We start from the raw sequence: 15,010 nt of genomic DNA on the forward strand, positions 1-15,010 counted from the left end.
AATTCAGTTGTTAATCTTAGAAAGATAAGGGAGAGTAGATTATGGTGAGGTGACTGGTTCAGGTTACTCAGGCAGAGGTCTACTTAAGATTGCTCTGTTTCTTGATTTTTAAAATTTGTTTTTATTATTTCTGGCTAGGGGTTGGGGTAAGGCAGCGCAGAGCACAAGCCTAGAACCATTCTGTGAGATACGAACCTGGAAAGCTGAAGTGATCTTCCATTCTGTAAACACTTAAGTTGTGTCAGGAAATACTCTGTAGTGATTAAGACCATGGCCTTGCAGTCGATTGCTGAGCTTCAAATCTTGGCTCTACCATTTATTGACTATACAGCCTTGGGAAAATTATTTAACCTTTTGCCTCAGTTTTCTCATCTGTAAAATGGGGATGACAGAGCACCTACCTCATAGCATTGTTGGGATAAATTACATGATTTTTATTCATATAACACACTTGGAACAGCTGTCAGCTGTAAGTGGTAAGTGGTCAATAAATTTTAGCTGTTGTCCTGTTAGAGGAAAGGTATTTTATGGCCTAAGACAACATTATGTCTAATAGGAAATTCAGTTTGCTCATTTAAGCTCTAAGTTTATCAACTCCAAGTCAGTTTACCAGCTTTGTGTTGATTAAACCCTTCACTGTAGACTCTTCTGTAGGTTTAGTTTTTGTAGGGAAATACCAGACACAGCTCTAGTTTTTACCTGCAGACTTAATTTGAAATCAGGAATGCCTCCGTTAAATTCTTTATCTAGGGCAGATTTGCCCCAAAGCCTTGTTTTTCCACATTATTGTGTGATGTACAGGAATCTCTTCCTGTTTAGATTATCGATGTCTTGCACAAATAGGAGTGCAAATGTCAAGGGAATTGATCTTGCTTTTAAAAAGGTATTTATAGGAGCGCCTGGGTGGCTCAGTCAGTTAAGCATCTGACTTCCACTAAGGTCAAGGTCTCAGGGCCCTGGGATTGAGCCCCATGTCCATCTCTGCATCCAGGGCTTGCGTCCATCTCTGCTCTGTCCAGCTCTGCCCCATGCCTTCCTCTGCCCTCCCCCCTCTGATGCACGCACCCCTGCTCACTCTCTCAAATAAATAATAAATCTTAAAAAAATAAATAAAAAGGTATTTATAAAGGTGAATTTCCAGATTTTTTGTGTGTGTAACGAGGCCTTCTCCACCCTTCTGCTCCATCCCCCCTATGTAAGGCATACTCTGAAACAGATGTGGAAAACATTCAGTTTGAGATAAAGAGACAACAGTTTACCAACTCTGTCTCCAGAAATGCAAGTTAAAATTTACTTTGTAATAAGCCTTGTAAAGAAAGAAGTAATCTTGTGGACTTTGAGGAATTCTAAATGCTTTGTTGGGAGGCAGCGTTGTAGTGTGTATATTCTTGAGATCTTAAGTGTGCTTGTAAATTGAAGGGCAATGTTGGAGGCTGGCCTGTTGAGGTAAATGTCTCAAGTGAGACATTTGCTGATAGTTGTAATGACTGCAAAGATTTAATGACAATCACTAAGATTCTCTTGAGATGTATTAAATTTCAAGACTTCATTTGTAAGTAAAATCTTTATGGTTAAGGTTGCAAAGTGTTACAGGAAATATTGTCCACCTTAGGTTTAAAGAAACAAATCATAAGCAAATTATTTTTTTAAGCCCCAAAAGGTAATTTATTGGATCACATCATTTAGAAGTTCAAGTAGCTCCATCTTCGGCTGGATCTAAAATCTGAATCTAAGGAAAGAAGATTTTAAAGACTTTTGAGACACTCCATTTTGAGCTCTGCTGTTTTCAGCATTGACTTCATTCTCAGACACACCTCCCTTCATTGAGTGGCTGCAGCATCTCCAGGTATATATCCAAACAGCTTCAACTTGGACATGCCTTGTGTATGATTGCTTTACCAAAAGTCTGTAATTAATTTCATTGGCTTTCATTGGGTCATATGCCCGTCTGTGCTAATAACAGAGAAATGCTGCGTTTGGTTTTTTAAACTACAGTTCAGAGATATAATTCATATACCATATTCATTAATTCAGTTTGTCCATTTACAGAGTACAGCGATTTTCAGTATATTCACATGGTTTGCAACCATCACTGCAATCAATTTTAGAACAGTTTCTTGACCTCCCCCCCCCCCCAAAACAATCTCCATGCTCATTAATGGTGTTGACCCAGATGATGATGAGGCTGTAAAGCAACCAAAAGGGTTTCTTTGGCGTCTTCGGGACTGCAATCTGGGACACACAGAGTTGACTGAAATCCAAAGTGTGCTCCAACGAATGGGGAGTTCAGGCTTATATAGGCAGAAACCACAAGGTTACATAACTTGTTTTGGAAGAATAATGATTGATGCTAGCAGAGTTTAAACTAAACTGTAATACACGATTAACTGTCTGGCTAATAGGCATTAACATTCTCTCTATTCCAGTCCAAAGTAGAAGTATGTGTTCCAGGAGGTGGTCTAGTTGCAGTTGACAAAAGTCAAAAGTTAATGGTGTTCCAGAAATTGAAACAAGACAAGCACAGGCCCTATTTCCTCAATATCCTTCTGACTGTATTTAGAGTGACTCTTAGTAATGCTTACCCTATTTTGGAATCTTGTTTCACAGATCACTCCCCACTCACCCCCAATCCAAGCATTCCCAGGCAACTATTAATCTTGTTTCTATCTCTAGGTTTGTGTGTTCTGCACATTTCTTATAGATGAATTAATAATACGTGATCTTTTGTGACTTTTCTCTCGCCTCACGTGTTTTCTTCAAGGTTTATCCATGTTGAAGCATGTATGTACTACACTGCTTTTTATTGCCAAGTAATAGTCCATTGTATGGATATGCCATATTTTGTTTATCCTTTCATCAGCTAACAGACACTTGGCTATTGTAAATAATACTGCTGTGAGCATTCACGTACAAGTGTTTGTGTAGACATACATTTTTAATTCTCTTGGGTATATACCTAGGAGCAGAATTGCTCCATCATATGATAACTATATTTGATCTTTTGAGAAACTCCCAGAATGCTCTTCAAAGTAGTTGAACCATTTATATTCTCAACAGCAATGCCTAAGAATTCCAGTATGTCCACATCCATGGCAAACACTTGTCTTTTTGTGGTATGGCACTGTTTTTGATTGATGGTTTATGATGTTGAACATCCTTTTATGTGCATATTTGCTTTTTGTAGATCTTTGGAAAAATTGTCTATTCAGAATCTTTGTTGACTTTCAATTTGAGTTGTCCTTGTATTGAGTTGTAAGAGTTCTTTATTGAATTCTATTCCACTGATCATTTTCTGTCTTGTTCAGTACCACATGGTTTTGTTATTGTAGTTTTGTAGTAAGTTTTCAAGTTGGAAAGTGTGAGTCCTCCAAATTTACTCTTTTCAAAATGAATTTTAGGATCAGGTTCTCAGTTTCTGAAAAGACATCTGGGATTTTGGTAAGGATTGCACTGAATTTATAGATGAGTTTGGGGAGTATTGCCACCTTAACAGTATTAAATCCTTTAATTCACTGAATGTGGGATGTTTTTCCATTTTTTTAGGTCTTTAATTTCTTTTTTTTAATAAAAAAAATTTTTTTTTTTTAAGTAATCTCTACACTGAATGTGGGGCTTGAACTCACAACCCTGAGATTGAGTTGAATGCTCTTCGAACTGAGCCAGCCAGGTGCCCCAATGTTTTGATTGTTTTATCTTGTTATTTTTTTAGAATTATGACACCTTTTTTTTTTTTTTTTAAATAAACTCCACACCCAACATCGGGCTTGAATTCACCACTCCAAGATCAAGAATTTCATGTTCTACTGACCCAGCCAGCCAGGCACCCCTGGTCTTTAATTTCTTGTAGCAATGTTTTATAGAGTGTACATTTTTCAGTTTTGTTAAGTTTATTCCAAAGTGTTTGATTCTTTTTAATGATACTGTAATGGATTGTTTTCTAGAGTAAGTGTTGTTTAGAAATACATTTGGTTTTTGTATATTGAACTTGTACTAGGCAACCTAGCTAAACTAGTTTATTACTTATGTTAGTTTTTTAGTGGATTCCTTACAGTTTTCTATATACAAGATGATGTTCTCTGCAATTAGAGATAGTTTTACTTATTCATTTCTAATCGGATGTCTTTTTTTTTTTTAATTTTTTGCTTAACTGCCATTTTTTTTGCTTAACCCTCTAGTACATACTGAACAGAAGTAGCAAAAACACATCTCTGTTTTGTTCCTGATCTCTTAGAGTGTAAGCATTCAGTCTTTCAGTGTTAATTATGATGTAAGCTGTGGGTTTTTTGTAGATGCCTTTCATCAAATCAAAGAAATTCCCTTCTATTTCTAGTTTGACTGTTTTTATCATGAAAAGGTGTTTGATTTGAAGGTGCATTTCATTTCTACCCTATTAGATCCTTCTGCATCTACTGAGATGATCGTGTGGTTTTTGTCCTTTATTCTATTGATATGTTATATAACATTGATTTTTTTTTTTTTTTTAAATGTTGAACCAATTTTGCATTTCAGGGCTAAGTCCCACTTGGTTGTGGCATATAATTATTTTTATATGCTGCTGTATTTGATTTGCTAGTACTTTGTGGGGATTTTTTGCATCTGTATTCATGAGATTGGTCTGTAGTTTTATCGTGATCTCTTTTCTGGTTTTGCTATTAGGGAATATTGGCCTCATAGAATTAACTTGGGAAGTATTCCCTCCTCTTTTGTGTTTTAGAAAAGTTTGTAGAATTGGTTTTTCATATTTAAATTTTTGGTATGATTCACCAGAAAGCTATCTGGGATTAACCATTTCTTTTTGGGTAATTTTCTGGTTACTAATTCAGTCTCTTTACAGGCCTATTTAGTTTCCTGTATCTTCTTGAGTCCGTTTTGGTCAGTATGTCTTTTGGGGTCTTTTGGGGTTATGCACTCAATTCCACTGTGGGGGGGGGGACGTTCCCCCCACACCAACAACAAGCAATTCTCTGGGGATATGATGTGGGTATCCTACAATTGAGCACATTTCTGACACTATATACCTGGAAGTAGCATCAGATTCTATAGGTTGAGGGCTCAGTCCCACAAGACTGTCCTTACCCCCATTTAAGATACCAATCGCAAGCCCAGGTTATCCCTTGTGCTCCTGACCAATAGGCTACAGATTTGAGGTTTCTATGACCCTCCTTGGACTCAGATACCAGATACCAGTTGCAAGTCCAGATTGTTACCTGTACTTATGTCTAACTGGCTATAGATCAGAGGTTTCCACAAACCCTTCCATGGAGTCTATTAATTTGCTAGAGAGGCTCACAGAACTCAGAATCATTTTACTTATTAGGTTACTGGTTTAATGCAAGGGACTTTAAAGGATACGAATCAATGGTCATGGAAGAAATGCATAGGGTGAGGTATGTGGGAAGGAGAGTGGAATTTCTATGCCTCCTCTGAGCATGCCACTCTCCCCAAATCTTCATGTGTTCACAAACCTAGAAGCCCTCTGAATCCTGTCTTTTGGGTTTTTATAGAGGCTTCATTACATAGTCATGACTGATTAAAAACGTTGGCCATTGATTCAACCTCCCATCTCTCCTTCTCTCTAGAGGTGGGGAGGGGGTGGGACTGAAAGTTCCAACCCCCTAATCACATGGCTGGTTCTCTTGGCGAACCATCTTTTGGTGCAGTCTGAAAGTCACCTGATTAACATAACAAAAGGCACCTTCATCACATCACTTCAGAAAACCTAAGGGTTTTAGGAACTCTGTGCCAGAAATGGGGACAAAAATCAAATACCTATTTCTTACTATAAATTACAATATCACAGGGGGTTTGTTCTTTTCATCCAAATTATCAAATATATTGGCATACAGTTGCTCATAGCATTCTCTCTTTATTTTCTTTTTTTTTTTTAAAGATTTTATTTATTTGACAGAGCGAGAAAGCACAAGCAGGGGGAGCAGTAGAAGGAGAGGGAGAAGCAGGCTTCCCGTTGAGCAAGGAGCCCGATGCGGGGCTCGATCCCAGGACCCTGGGATCATGACCTGAGCCGAAGGCAGACGCTTAACCACCTGAGCCAACCAGGCGCCCCATTCTCTCTTTATTTTCAATGAAGGGTTGGTAGTAATGTCTCTGTTTCCTGATTTTAGTAATTTGAGACTTTTTTCTTAGTCAGGTTAGATAAAAATTTATCAGTTTTGTTGATCTTCTCAAAGACCCAAGTTTTGGTTTTGTTCATTTTCTCTATTTTTGTATTCTCGTGGCTAAAGGTTATGGCAACAAAGGACACAATATATGACCAACTGAGAGAAAAGAGAGAAGGCACAGGCAAAGTCCATGAGGTGAGGTACATGTTTCCAGTTCTCCTTCCATGAGTATTGCATGGGTGTGCCATCTCTACAGCTACAGATGGCAGGGACAGATGGTCTCCAGAAGCATTTATGTACATAAGAAATTCTTTAGGACCCCAAAGAATATTTGTTTATGTAAGTTATATCAAATCTGCTTCTGCCTTCAATTTTTTGCCTTGTGCTGTTTTAGGTGAAGTAGTTGAGGGTGTTTATTGGACGTCTCAAGTAGGTCACTGCTTCATTACAGTGCTGAAGGTTCACTGCCACAACTTCTGTTGGTTTTTACATTGTCCTTCCATGTGACAAAGTGTTGTGGCTAGGGTGGCTTAGAGCATAGTATTGATCAGTTCACAATTGGGTGATTGTCATGCCTTCTCACCTGCACAACTTGAATAGCTCCCCTATGCTAGTTGGAGAAGGAAGACAATAGACCCAGGGGATCAGAGTTGGGGGAGTAGGCAGAAACTAGTAATCTAATTTACCCCAGGCTGTTGATACCTACCACCCTCAGTCAACATACTGCTGGCCAGTGCAAGATCTTAATCGAAGGACTCTTACAAACTCTCAGCAGCTGCTGATTTTGGGAGTGAATGTCCTTGGGAGTGGTGGCCTTTAGGCCAAGGCTTGTATACCTTATCCTTTTAGTCATGATTTCCATTGGTTTCCTGATAAGGGAAAGCAGAGTTCTCTTGTATGTGTTTTCTTGACTGCAGTTACAGCTCTGGACTTAAATGGATATGTTATCCCCTGCCTGACCCTGCTAACAAGAAAGTAGATTCTGTCCTTCAGGTCTCTTCTGGTACTACAAGTCCCCTTGCATCATTAATTTCAACCTTTAGTTTTATAAAATCTGGATCTTAACTCCATGCCAACAAAATGCCTGTTAATGTTCTTGCAACCCTCTAAACTAACCTGGGACAACCAGAGTAGACAATAGAATGTGGCTTATAATGACAGAGGTAACTAACAGTGTGTAAAAGTTTTCAGATTTTTCTTCAAGGCAGTTCAGCCTACTTTTATGGCACCTGTTTAGTTCTGTTCAGAGACTTTGTCCACCTCAAGAGGCACAGAATTGGCTCACTCCTATTATAGCAATACTTACACTCCTAATACACTTTGTACTCCAACAGCATGTTGCATCTTAGGTAGCTTGTACTTGCCTGGCAAACTACTTTTGTACTTGAGGCACTTGTCAGGGATTTCTAGATATTTTAAGACCACTACCCCTCTAATGAATCCTGTTTCCTTAATGAATCCTGTTTCCTCCTTACCTGGAACACTCTAAAATGAGTTGCTAGGCAGAACTCCAAGGAAGGGTAACTGAATTTTGCATGTGTGCTCTGGGATCTTTAATTCCCACTTCAGGGTATAGTACAACTATAAAGGTAGTCCGAAATTGGTCTCTGACCTCTGCTCTAGAGACGCAAGAAAGTACCGTAAATTTTCTAGCCTGAATGAGACGCGTACCTCTCTACTTCTACTGGCCAGTTATGATGGGATATATGTGATTGCCAATACCCCATGCTGTACCTAGATTAATCAGTCAGCAAAAGTAGAGCAGTTTATTTCCCACTCCCTTGTTCTTCCAGGGAGAAAGCCACGTGGCTCTCGCTGGAGAACCTTGATGATACCTGGGACCGTACTTCGCTGGCTTGGCTCTGTGTGGGGAGCCTGGTTGTGGCTTGACCTCCACGAAAGACCTGATCATCTTGCCAGGGGTCAGGGTCAAGTCACTCTTTTCCAATGTTGCTTAAGAGAAAGTACAGTTAATTAGGGTATTTGATGGAGTGTCCTGTGCTTCTGAATAGAATTTGTAGCTGGACACATGAAAGGTGGAGGGTAGATATGTAGGAGGGCAGCTTCACCATGGTACTCTGATTACCTTTGTCTTCTCATGGGCCGAATAGGCAAAGCCTAATCTCTGTCTGACCCATACCTTGGCAGGACACCCAGCAGGTCCTCCTGGAACAAAGGTTGATAAGAACCCTTATGAGAAATGGCCACGGGGATGGTTCCCCCCCCCACCCCCGCTGCCCTCGTGTCAGGTGAGCACAGTTTACCACCTCCCTTACCCTTGAGATACAGCAGCAGGCTCTAAAATGACTACAGTTGAGTTGGCTTCTCAGTAGCCTGTGTTCTCAACCATGTTGGTATCACCCTCTTCGGGAATAGGGACACTGATGTTGGTTTTTCTGTTTGTGTAAGTAATAAATTGCACATGAAATTACAGTCTTGTCTCCTTTGTGTCTCTGACAGTGTGGAGACCTCCCAGCTGTGATAGCGGGACTTGTTAGCCCTGCTAGCTGCGGCACTACTGCGTGGCGTCATTCATTTGTTCTGTCCGGTCAGTGTGATCATGTAGTCAAAGCATTCAGCACAGTTCCTAACATGGTAAATTCTCAAATGTTAGCTGTTATTTTAGAGTTGTATTATAAATAACACAAAACTTAGAATATTCTTGAAAGCCTAATTCAAGGATTGATAGGCTAATTTCTCCCATGACTAAGGATACAAACAGAAAGAGGTAGAATAGGTTGAGTAAATCATGATACTTTTGGCATTCCTGAATAATGTTGGTAATTGTGGCTTTGTTGATGTTATAGAGGTAGCTGTAGCTTTTTTCTAATGCAAATTGGTTTTTCAGTGAAAAATACTGGCTTAATTTAACCATATCAGTGGACACTCCAAATAAACTTTGGTTTGTGGAACATGTTAGAAGTGGAACTTAAAAAGCCATAAGGGAGAGTTCCAATTTAAAATACCAGAATAGTTTTGTTTTTTTCAGGTGGGAGAAGAGTATTCTATATATTTCTTAGGAAGTTTCTATATTTTTGAAGTACTGAAAGGCTTGCAGATGAAATCATGTGATGTTTATGGTTGACACAGATCTGAAGGGAGGGGTCGGAACTTTTTCTCCATCTAGAAGTTTAAATAGGGACTTCTTTTTAACTTGGTGTTCAGCACTTACAGATAATGTTTATTCCTTACAGATAATGTTTATTCAAAGGAATAAACAATGCCTGCTGGACATTGTCTAGATCTGCCATCTTTTGTGTTGCTCTGAGACAGTCTTTTTTTATACCTTTCATCTTGGCTATTAATAACATTGTCTTTCACTTTAATAATGTTCCAGTTTCTTTGATAAATTAACACTTGATGTGGCTTAGTTTGTCCTATTCTTTCTTACTATTTCATCTGACCTGGCATGGCAAACCATATATATAACAGGTCCCTTTTCATAGAGTTCTGTTCATGGGTGTGTGTGCTTGTGTATTTGTGTTTAAGATAGATATTAATATGATTATTCCTCCAAGCTATGATTTTTAGGTTCTTTTTTGCTTTGTAAATTTCTGTAATAAGGCAAAATTACAAATAAAGGAAGCTGCTGGGTTGACAGTTTTTCATTTAAACTACATTCTTTGCATTAAATTGATATAGAATACTTGAAAAGACAATTCACAAATCTTTTCTTTATTTGAAAGAGAGAGGGAGGGAGAGAGAGCACAGAGGGAGAGGGAGGAGCAGACTCCCCGCTGAGCAGGGAGCCTGATGCGGGGCTTGATCCCAGGACCCTGGGATCATGACCTGAGCCGAAGGCAGACGCTTAACGACTGAGCCACCCGGGCGCCCCTCACAAATCTTTTCTTAACCTTGGTGAGGTCTTTATGAAATTTTTATATGAAAATCACGTGCATTGTTACATATAGTCTCCTGCAGCCATTTGATTCTTTTTTCCTGCTTCACAAATTAATTTTGCAATTCATAGCTTACTATTCACAACTTCTTATACTTTGAATTTTTAGTGACTTGCTTTCTTCCAGTTTTCTCACAGGATGTAATAGTAATAGTATCATAAAATTTAAAGCCCCAAACTGTCAAACCTACAGGTAGTTTGTCTAGGGGCGCCTGGGTGGCTCAGTCAGTTAAGTGGCTGGCTGACTCTTGATTTTGGCTCAGGTCATGATCTCAGGGCCCTAGGGTGGAGCCTGTGTCCTGCTGCATGCTCAGTAGGGAGTCTGCTTAAGGATTCTCTCTCTCCCTCCCTCTGCCCCTCCCCCTGCACGTGCACTCTCTCTCTCTCAAATACATAAATAAATCTTAAAAAAAAAAAGTTTGTTTCCAGGATATAAAAAAAATTTTTTTTTTTTAAGTTAAAACTTTTAGGACTCTTTTTATGATAAAATACAAGCAAGGAAACCTCCATGGATCCTCTCTTTAAGGTAGGGGTGTGTGAATTGACTCTGAGTTCCCTCAGTTTGGGTCATGGCATTTTATCAGTGTGAACATACAAGGGCTGCTTGCCTCCCAGTGAAGGCCACAACATCTTATCAGCATCAGCATACTGGTATTGCCTACTCTTCAGACTGCAAAACCTGCCACATGGGTGGGGTTAGTAGAGCCAGACTTTGTGCTAACTGTTTGTAGGAGTCGTCATTCAGGGCTTGCTAATTTACTTATAGCTAGTAATAGCAAGGATGTTCCCACAATTAAATATAAAAATCCAGTGTATTGGTGGCTTGATGACATCTGCTCCCATTACCGGGCTGCTTGCTGATCTTTTCACCACTTGACAAAAGTACTTGAACTGTTGTTTCCAAAGCGAAGAGAGCCTTAAACCTACAAGGCAACCAATGGACAATTATTTACTAACCCACACCTTAAGATAATCAATTTGTTTTAATCCCTACTAGAAGCAAATGTGGGTATATATAATGTGCTCTGTACTTCTCTTTCCTTGTTGATTTTTTTTTTTTTTTTGAAGATTTTATTTACTTATTTGTTTGACAGAGCGAGACACAGCGAGAGAGGGAACACAAGCAGGGGGAGAGGGAGAGGGAGAAGCAGGCTTCCTGCTGAGCAGGGAGCCTGATGCGGGGCTTGATCCCAGGACCCTGGGATCATGACCTGAGCTGAAGGCAGAGGCTTAATGACTGAGCCACCCAGGCACCCCTCCTTGTTGATTTTTCTGCCAGTTCTGTTCATTATTGAAAATGTGGAATTGAAGTTTTCAACTCTTGGTGAATTGCCTGTTTCTCCCTTGTTTGTGTTTTTACTTTTTTAATTTTAATGCTCTTTTAGGTGTTTTTACTTGTTTTATCTTTTTGTTGGATTGACCTTTTTATGGTTGTAAAATATCTCTATCTCTAGTAAGATGTGTTTGTTTTGTCTGGTAATTAGCATAGACCTTCCACGGTTCTCTTAGCTGCTGTGTTTGCCTGATATGATACCTTTTTTATTCTTTCACTTTCACTCTGTTTGTATCTTTGGATCTAAAGTGTGTCTGTTGGAGACAGCATTTAGTTAGATAGGTTGTTTTTTTTTTTGTTTTTTTTTGTTTTTAAATCTAGTCTGACATTCTCTGTCTCTTGGATTAGTTTCATCCATTCACATTTAATGTTACTAATATAGTGGGATTTACATCTGCTGTTTATACTTTTTTTTTTAGATCCTGTGTCTTTTTTCCATCCCTTAATATTTTCTTTTGCATTAAGTGAATATTTTCTAGTGTACATTTTAATTTCAATGTTTTTTTTCACTGTATATTTTGTGGAAGCACAAATTACTTTTAAAAATCATTTTTATCTATACCTTTAAAGGTGTTAAGCATTTAAAATCTGAGTTATTATGCTTGTGATTTTAAACCAAACTAAAAGACTATCACTGGTACGGAGGTAGAGAAGAGGTGAAGAATATGGGGCCCAGTGAGATTTATTTGTTGTTTTTGAATTCTGCCAACCTTAGAGAATGTGTGTACCTGTGTGGAAGACCTAATCCCATAGAGACAGGTTGATAACCAGGAATAAAGTGAAGGGGAGTAGGATTTTATTTATTTTTATTTTTTATTTTTTTAGATTTTATTTACTTATTAGCATGAGCAGGGGGAGAAGCAGACTCCCTGCTGAACAAGGAGCCCGATGTGGTGCTCGATCCCAGAACCCTGAGATCATGACCTGAGCCGAAGGCAGATGCTTAACCAACTGAGCCCCCCACATGCCCTGGGAGTAGGATTTTAAATGTAGAGATTTGGTAGGAGGAAAGTCAACTCTGTTACTGGAGATGCATGTTACATTTACAAGGGTGGGCTTTATAGATTTGATGATGGGAGGATGGCAGATGATGCTGTTTTTTTCTCTCTGAAATATAAGCAGCTGAGTTAGGGCAGGGGAGCATGTGTGTGGGTTGGAGTGGCTGGGGACCCGGTAGGAGAAAAGAGGTCTTAGAGAATAGGGGGAAATTCAGTAAAATGAAGTAGAGTTGCTGAGCAGTGTTAAGTTTGATGTTTGTGTTCATGAAATAAAATCAGTCTGCTGGCTTGTGTAATTTTTATTTTCCCCCCAGAAAACTTCAGCTACTGCTGTGCAGAGAAGGATATTCTTAAGTTCAGCCATACTTGGGGTTTGTCAGGTGAGTGCCATGGCTGTCAGAGGTGAAGGGTGATGATGGAGTGGGATGGAGATTTTGGCAAAAAGTTAATTTTTTCAAGAGAAATTAAAATGATAGACCATGCCAGTCTTGTCTCTGGTAATCTCCATTACAATATATTCTCAAAAGGTTTAATACTTGGGATTCAAAAGTAGAGACTATAGTCAGAAAAAAAGTCAGACAACTTTTGACTCCTTCCCTCTAAACAGGTAGTTCAGGGATGATTTTCCAGGCTTCAGTTTTCTTCTGTGCCAGCAAAGAAGAGAGAAGAAAAAAGTTACCCCAAATTACTCAAAGGTCATTTGTCTTCCTACCCATAGGCTCTCTATTGGTCCTCCAGGGGTGCCCTAATGTAACAGACTGGGTGGCTTAAACAACAAATTTGTTTCTCACAGTTTTAGTCTGGAAGTCCAAGGTCAAGGTGTTTGGTTTCTCCTGAAGCCTCTCAGCTTGTAGTCACCCTCCTTCTCTATGTGACCTCACATGGTCTTTCCTCTGTGTGCATATGCCTGATGTCTCTCTTATAAGGACACCAGTCCTATTGGATTAGGGCCCTATCCTTATCACCTCACTTAAATGTAATTACCTCCCCGAAGGGCCTTCACCAAATACAGTCACATTGGAGGTTAGGGCTTCATCATAGCTTCAACATAATGAATTTGGCAGTGGAACGACAGAATTCACTCCATAACAGCCTTCTACCCCAAGTACGCATAAGAACTAAGGGGAATTTATTAGGCATCATTAACTCTAGTAGAAGTGCTACTTTGTATTATGCATCTGCCTGATCAGTCCGTGGTATTATAATTTTTTTCTTTTTTAAGTAAACTCTACCCCCAACATGGAACTCCCAACTCACGACCCTAAGATCAGGAGTCTCATGCTCTACTGACTGAAGCAGCCAGGTGCCCCCAGTCAGTTGTATTATTAAGGAGCTTTCTTGGGAGAGGGCACGGGAGGAATACACAGATCTGTCTCTCTGGGATCTGTTTTCTTTCTCCCTCCCTTTCCCCCTCCCTTTCCCCCTCCCTTCCCAATTCAGTTAGCCAACATATAGTACATCATTAGTTTCAGATGTGGAGTCAGTTATTCATCAGTTGCATATAACACCCAGTGCTCATCACATCACGTGCCCTCCTTAATGGCCATCACCTAGTTACCCCATCCACCCACCCATCTCCCCTCCAGTAACCCTCAGTTTGCTTCCTAGAGTTAAGAGTCTCTCATGATTTGTCTCCCTCTCTGATTTCTTCCCATTCAGTTTTTCTGGGATCTGTTTTTAATCCAAAAGCATACGTGCCTTCTTCAGTCTTGTTTTTCTTCTTCGTGAGAACACTATGACCCATAATTTAATAGATCTCAAAGATCTGTAGATTGTTTTGGATTTTCTACATAACCTCTGTGAATAATCAGTTTTATGTTTTCCTTCCTAATTCTTATACTTTCCAGGATCTCCAGTACAGTGATGAATAGAAGGGGCAATAGTGGTGTGTTTGTTCTATTGTCAGTCTAAATGTTTAAAGCTACCATGTATCAAATTTAAGGCAATTTCTATTATTGGTTTGACACAGTTTTCTTCAGATGAACGAATGTTGAATTTTATCAAAAGTTCTTGCATGTGTTGAAATAAACTTAGGATTTTAAAAATTATTGTGTTACTACTTTAATTTTCAAATGACAGACCTTGTATTTCTGAACTAATCCCAGTTTGATCATGATAGGTTATCCTTTTCATATGTCACCCCTTTTGGTTTGCTGACATTTTGTTTAGGAGTTTTGCATTTACGTTTCTGAGAGAGATGGGCTTCTTAATTTTCCTTTTCAGCTTTTGGATGACAGCATCAGTGAATGAGCTCTGAAGTGTTCTCTCTTTTATCCATTGTTATATTGGATTATTTCTTTCATAAATGATTGTTAGAATACTCCAGCAAAGCCATGTGGGTCTGGCATTTTCTTTGTGAAAAGATACTTAATTATCCATGGCAGTTCTTTAAAGAGATAGGGTGTTCTTCCTGGTTAGGTATATTTTTCGAAGAATTTCTCTAGTCCACCTAAATTTGAAATGTGTTGGAATAAAATTCAAAATAATAATGTTATTTTAACGTCTATAGGATCTAGTGGTAACCTCTATTCCCAATATTACACTTTTTTAAAAAAAGATTGATTTTATAGAGTGAGAGAGTGCCTGCAAGCTGGGCGAGAGGGAGAGAGAGAATCCACAAGCAGACTCCCCAGCTGAGCATGGAGCCCAGCGTGGGGCTTGA

General features: G+C 39.2%; 1 protein-coding gene across 18 annotated transcripts in view; it reads left to right on the forward strand.

Moving 5' to 3' along the window:
- The window catches only part of RESF1 (retroelement silencing factor 1), a 43,130-nt gene that overhangs the window by 1,661 nt on the left and 26,459 nt on the right, over nt 1-15,010 (forward strand). For 7 of the 18 annotated variants that reach the window (XR_013449136.1, XM_036086971.2, XM_036086973.2 and 4 more), the window contains exons 3-6: nt 1,652-1,846; nt 6,243-6,314; nt 8,580-8,714; nt 12,663-12,728. The exons of 1 other annotated variant lie outside the window; for it this stretch is intronic. The gene's annotated coding sequence lies outside the window, so the exon portion shown is untranslated. Of the gene's footprint in view, nt 1-1,651; nt 1,847-5,890; nt 6,090-6,242; nt 6,315-8,579; nt 8,715-12,662; nt 12,729-15,010 lie in introns of those variants that run through there. 10 more of the 18 variants (XM_036086961.2, XM_078075858.1, XM_036086960.2 and 7 more) reach the window with 10 other exon arrangements.

This window comes from Halichoerus grypus, chromosome 6, assembly GCF_964656455.1.
Source record: "Halichoerus grypus chromosome 6, mHalGry1.hap1.1, whole genome shotgun sequence".
Lineage (NCBI taxonomy): Eukaryota > Metazoa > Chordata > Mammalia > Carnivora > Phocidae > Halichoerus > Halichoerus grypus.